The sequence below is a fragment of the Manis javanica genome, chromosome 6 (assembly GCF_040802235.1).
Source record: "Manis javanica isolate MJ-LG chromosome 6, MJ_LKY, whole genome shotgun sequence".
In the NCBI taxonomy this organism is placed as follows: Eukaryota; Metazoa; Chordata; class Mammalia; order Pholidota; family Manidae; genus Manis; species Manis javanica.
This window is the reverse complement of record NC_133161.1, coordinates 120,459,650-120,466,231: the sequence shown is the minus strand read 5'-3', so window position 1 is coordinate 120,466,231 and position 6,582 is coordinate 120,459,650. Positions and strand designations below refer to the sequence as shown.

General features: G+C 44.9%; 1 long non-coding RNA gene across 1 annotated transcript; it reads right to left on the bottom strand.

The window, feature by feature from the left end:
• Window positions 1-846: 846 nt before the first annotated feature.
• LOC140850117 (uncharacterized) lies at window positions 847-3,313 on the bottom strand. The gene is made up of 3 exons (XR_012132872.1): window positions 3,169-3,313; window positions 2,322-2,437; window positions 847-1,190 (listed from the first exon to the last, which is right to left on the bottom strand). It is a non-coding gene; the product is annotated as an uncharacterized lncRNA (long non-coding RNA).
• Between the last annotated feature and the right edge of the window lie 3,269 nt (window positions 3,314-6,582).

Sequence of the window (6,582 nt, the reverse complement as noted above, 5' to 3'; positions counted from 1 at the left end):
GCATGCCACCTGCTTGGTCCTTCACCCTATGGCCATAGCTAGCCTTGTCTCATGGGGCTTTTCCATGCCCAATTGTTTCCACACATGTCCTCTTGATGCCTGACCCAGCTGCGTCACTTACCCGTGACATACGTGTCCTCCTGAGGCCTGACCCAGCTGCGTCACTTACCTGTGACATACGTGTCCTCTTGAGGCCTGACTCAGCTGTGTCACTTACCCATGACATGACCTTGCAAATTCCATCCAACTCTCTGTGCCTCGGCCTCCTCCTCTGTATCCAGCAGTGATAACTCCTGCTTTGTAGGTTGCTCCGAAGATTAAGTGAAATGATGCTGTGGCAGGCTTACTGCTCTTCTAGCTCAGCGCCCGCCTTGTCAGGTAGGCACAGCAGGTTCACCTTCTCCTTGTTGCAGAAGAGTGATTTGAGCCTCAAGAATAGAATGACTTGCCCAAGTGAATTAAGAGCTGAGATCCCACCCAAAGGTGTTCTGCCAGTGGAGATAAATCAAGTATGTTACATCCATGGAATAACACACTTTGCAGCTATTAAAAGGAAATACATCAACACTCTGTAGGCACCAATACAGAAGGATCTCTGAGTGCTGTGATAGCGGAGCATCTAGGTACCCGTGCCAGTGCTCCAACCAAATACCCTGTGTAGTCAGGAACTGGGGGGTCTCAGGCCAGGCCTCCCCCGTGGTCTGGCTGCTTCAGGAGCTGCTCCTGGCACAGAGGATAGGAGGGGGTTAGCAGGGGGCAGCCAGCTCTGCTGCGAAGGAGGGGAACAGTCTTAGGGACAACCAATTAAACCTAATTCAATCGATGGAAATATTTGATTACACCAGTGTAATTTATTATGCAGAGTTGCCCTTTCTGACGAATGGAAGCTGTTTTGATAAGTGGGATTGTAACAGAAGGGGTTTTAACAGCAAACAAACCCAGCTGGGAGCCTGCCCGCAGCAGGTCAACAGGATGAGGGGCAGGCCCAGGACCTGGGGAGAATGCCCCGAGGAAGTCGGGTCTCTGCCCGTGAGACCAGGCCGCTGACCTTGAGCACGTCTGTCCCCACCTCCGTGCCATCCCACCCAGCGAACAGCAGCAGCGATGCTTACACTTGTCGAGTATTTGAACATCGCAGGAAAACACTTCCATGATCTTTTCAGTCTTCATTAAGCACAGTCTGGAAAACCCTTAATAGTAACAAATCTTTCTGTTGGGCCAGTATTTTTATATTTTTAAATATTTTTCATGTCTATGCTTCTGATGGTTCCTTACAACATACCTGTGAAGTCAGTGAAGATGGGTATTCTTGTCCTTGTTGGACAGATGAGAGCAGGAAGCATAGAAGGGCTGAGTGTCTGCCCAGTCCCCCAGCCAGTTACCCACTAAGTCACCTGGCCAGTCACCCACTAAGTCAGCCATCCAGGCCACCCAGCCAAGTCACCCTGCCAAGTAACCTACTAAGTCACCCAGATAAGCCACTCAGCTAAGGTACCCATTAAGCCACCCAGATAAGTCATCCACTAAGTAGCCCACTAAGCAACTCAGATAATCCACCCAGCCAGTCACCCAGCTAAGCCACTCAGCTGAGTTACCCATTAAGCCACCCAGCTGAACCCCTCAACCAAGTATTTCACTGTCACTCCCTAAGCCACCCAGCTAAGGCCCCCAGCTATCACCCAGCTGTCACCCAATTGTGGAGCTGGCACTTGAGCCCAGCTCTTCCACCCCAGTTCAGTGCTCCACCTGGACAAGTTCATATCACTGTCCTGGAATAAACAAGGACCCCCACCCCCTCAAGTCCTCTATTGAGTAGTGTCTAAAGGTCAGGAGGAGGTGCTATTTCTTTCCAGAACAAAAAAATCATAGTAGGAGGAATATGGGTCTCAAATCCAGGAAACCCGGAGTCCAGTTTTCGGCCTGCTCCTGTTACTGTGCGGCCCAACCCTTCGAATCCTTGGGTGTTATACATTTCTTAATTTCCCCCCACAAACTACCGTGAATAGGTGGTGTGAAGCCCAGTTGCAAAGTAGTTTGCTCCAAGCCCCGACCCCGCATGTGTGAAAGCTGACACATGTCATGTCACCTCTCTACGGCTGTCCTCATCTACACCAAGACCAGTGGGCTTAGGAGTTCTGGGAGGACCTCAGGGCTCTAACTGCCAAGCCTCAGAGCATCTTGTTCCCCAATGGAAGCTGAGGGAAGTAACTGCCATGGGCAGGCAGCCTCCTGCTGCAGATTGGAAGGATGCCAGTGAGGGAGTGAGGGATGCAGGGATGATGACATGGCGACCAGCTTGGGGGGAACCTCAGGTGACACACCTCACACGGCCTGTTCAGTCCTTTGAGGAGGAGAAGGGTGGTCTGCCTCCTGGGCTCTGTCCGCATTGGGCCTCATCCGCTGAACAGAGAAGAAACCTTCCTGAGTTGCTTGACTCCTGCTGTCAGAAAGATCATCATGTGAAACCCTTGTCTTACTGAGGGGAAACTGAGGCCCAGAAAAGTTAACTAACTTGCTCAAGGCCACACAATAGCTTAACAGGAAACCAACAGAACCGACTCCAGATGTAGGTGTTCTGACAAAGATTATTGCTCACCTTCCAGAACCTTCTCTGGCTCTTCCCTTCTGGCAGTCAAATTGCCAGTGGAAGGAGCAAAGCTGTAACAATATTGGGACAACTCCATTCAAGTGAGGGTTTTGGACGTGGGGTTTTGGAGGCTTCACACTAACACTGTCCAAGGCTAACAACCCCAGCAGAAGTCTTGGGGCTCTCAGAGCTCCCACAGCACCCCCAAGTGCTGTCTCTTCCTAGCACCCACAAACTGTGCCTAAGCCTGGACAGCCTGTGGCAGGGGCCAGCACCTACTCCCTCCAGGACAAGGAAGAGCCTGGGGTGAGGCAGCTGCAATCACAGGGCAGAGAGAAGAGTGAGCAGGTCCCAGAGATGGAGCAGCGTTCCGCTGGCCATAACCAGGAAGGAGGGGTCCTCCTGACAAGTTTGGGAAGCAGTTACAAGCCACTGACTTAATTGTTTTCCTTTATCTCCATGTGTTGATACTTATTACTTGGCTTGTTATCTGATGGTTATTTAATCTATGTTTTGTAATTACTTCCCTTCTATCTTTCCCTCAGATGGTCATGCTTTTCTTTTTGCTTTGAGACACAGACCTACATTTTCACAGGTGCAGGAGTCAATTCTGCTGCCAACTTTCCCGTGGTGTTCAGTGAAATGGCTCAGTCATGGTCTGGATGCCTTGTCCCCTGCCCCACCCTGGTCAGGGAGCCCTCCCAGCCCTGAGCTTTCCCCACTCCTTGTCAGCTTGGACCCCGGGCTCTTCGGACGCACATCATAGTTGGACGCACGTCATAGTCGGACGCACGTCATAGTCAGAGGCAGCCACCAATCCGCGGAAGCCAAGGGGTACGTTGGCATGACGACGGGGTGGGGCCGAGCCTAGGCGTTAGAGTGAGTGGCCCTTTGACACCAGTGCTTCAGAGTGGACTCTAAGCGCGGTGCTGTACCTTGGAGGTCTCGTCCGTCTTTTCCTTCCCCGACTCCCTGCTAGACTCTTTCGTGGACAGAAAGCTCCGGGTAGCCGACTCCACATCTCCGGCTACCGACAGAGCGTCCACATCCCCGCCTAGCGACAGAGAGCGTAGAAAAGGACTGCGCCCAGCTGATCCACCGGCTCCTGCTTCGTTTCTGCTGAGCTAGACCCAGCGAGCCTAGAGAGTTGGGCTGAATAACTAGTATTTTCATTTAATTGGATTTGAAGAAAGAACAAATATATACGGGAACAACCACGATCTTTATAAAGGTACCATTCCTGCAAAAATATTAGTCTCCAAAGCAAAGGTTGTATTTGTATTGTTGGTTAAAAGTTGTATTTTTAAAGAAGCCTAAGTTCTAGTGGGAGGGGAGCTGTTCCTGCTTCCACTTTTGTCCTAAAGTCAATATAGCAGTGAGACTGATCTTTAAAAGTTATGAATCAGGTAATGTTGTTCTGTGCATAAAAATCTACTGATTTTATAATAAAAAATCAAATTCCTTAATGTGGCCAGAGGCCCCATTGGCTCTTGTTCCTGACTATCTCTGACTTCACTTCCAATCAATCACTCTCACATACTTCACATACTAAGCCCTAGCTACAGCCAGCTGGGCATTTCTGTTTCACAAACAGGGAAAGATTCCACTGTGCTGTCTTTGCTCTGCTGCCTGTGTACCACGATAACAGATCACCATCCTTCAGATCTCAGCTCAGATGTCACCTCCATGCCTCGTATCTACATCTTCACCTCCAACACAAAAATACCGTCGCATCACCCTTTATTATTTTTTCATAGTACTAAACAATCCTGAACTTTACTCTGTTCATTGTTTACTGCCGTTTTTCTTGTCTGAGAGGAAGCATAGCAAAGTTATTAAGAGAAAGAGCTCTACAGCCTGATTCTCATGGTTTGAAATTCCAGCTCTGCCCTCTGCTAGCTCTGTGACCTTAGGCAGGTTATTTTCCTTTTCTGTGCCTCAGTTTCCTCAGGTACAGAATGAAGATAATTCTAGTCTCTACCACACAATGCTGTAAGATTTAAATGAATACTTGTAAAGTGCTTAAAACTCAGCAAACAATACTTGCTAAATGTTAGCTGCTATTATTATTAATATTATTTTTTTATTATTGTCTATCTTCCTGTATTAGAACATAAGTTCCAGGAAAACAGGAACCTTGAGTCTTGTTCACGTGTGTACCCTCCGCAGATAGAACAGTGCGTGGCACATAATAGGTGCTGAGTAAGTATTTGTTGAATGAATGACTGATGCACTACGAAGTGGACAAATGAAGTAATAATGACAAGGTGCTGACACCATTACAGAAAATACCCTTGGTTTTTGTTCCAGTGGCCTTCATCAGCTCTGAATTAATGACCCTGATTCATTTAACATCTAGCCCACCACCTAATCTTTTGATAACCAACCATGATTAAATAACTACTCCTGTAATTTCATTAATAGCAACATCTAATCAGTCTGTGAAATTTAAAGCTTTGACTTAATGGTCTGAAAGTATTAATAAGAAATAAGAAAATTAAAGTGTTAATAAGTATCAGGTAAAAAGTTTATGTAACTGATTTTAAAGTACAAATAAGAAAACTACAAAGCTTTTGGCTTAAATGTTTTGAAAGTATTAGAAAAAGAAACTAAAATAAAGTTTACTAAAAACTTAAAATTCATCCTATCAGCTCTCTTTGCTCGCAAAGATCTTATATAACCTCCCAAGAATTCTCATTTTAAACCCATTAATACAAAAATCTATTTGAGCCCTTAATTCTCCTGCTAATCCTCTTATACTCTTAATTTTTTATTCCCACTCTGCAATAAATAATATGATTTCCCACATTCCCCGTTGCTCAAATCCACACCCCTCTTCCACCCACGTTCCCTCCTGACCCTCTTTCCCAGGAGTCACTGATGCCCTGACTTCTCTGGGGAAAGAGGCTCTTAAACAAGGCCTGCTTATCTCCCCCCAGGCAGATCTACCAGCTGCCTTTGACTTTGCCCAAACCCTCAGTTTCCCACGTGTGGTGACCCCAAACCCTCTCCTTTGTTCTCTGGATTCCAAGTTCTCTAGCTTTCTTAGTACCTGGCACCCTGCTCTATTTCCTATCTTTAATTATCTGTGAATCCATCCCTTTCAGATCATTCTTACCAGCTTTTGGATACGGTATAGTATATCTTAGCCTAAAAAAACACTCCTTCAAAAAGAAAAAGAAGAAAAAAAAATTTAGCCTAAACATGCTTACAATGTAAGCTTCACAAAAGAGAATGAATAAATCATTAGGCAACTGTCAAAAAATGCTCTTCATTTTAATATGAACAATGTTACTCTTTTAATCAATGTAAAAAGGATGTTTTATATAATAGCTGTGATTACAAAACTGATAATTCTTTTGGCAGGATGTAGGAATTACAGCTTCAATGCTTATACAAATCCAGTTGAATTAAACATCCAAAAGAAAAAAACTATAAAAATTTAAAAAGGAAATTTAAGAGACTATTTGTACAACCTAGGATTTGTAAAGACCTTTTGATCAAGGCAGGACACCTAAAAGCTATGAAAAATAACTTAAAAGTTTTATCTATATAAAAATTTATTTTTATGGCAGGAGGTGCCTCAAATTATGTCAAAAGATAAATATTCAATTAGCAGGTAAATTCTGTTATGCCTATAACATATAAAACTTCATTACTACTAGTACTATTACTAATATTAATACACATAATAAATACAACCCAGTGAAAAAATAGGCAAAGAATATAAAGAAGCCATCCAGAAACAGCAATTCCAAATAGACAACAAACATAAAAGACACTCACCTTCCCTATTATGAAAATGAAAGTAAACTAACAATGAATTACCACATTATAGCATCCAACTGGCAATCATTCTTTTAATTAATAATATTATTGAATGGGATTGGGATAAAAGGGGATAGAGTCAGACAGTCGGGAGGCATTGGCTCCCCATTGCCCTTACAGTAAAAGTCAAAGGACTCCATACTAACCTACAAGACTGTCCCCTGTCT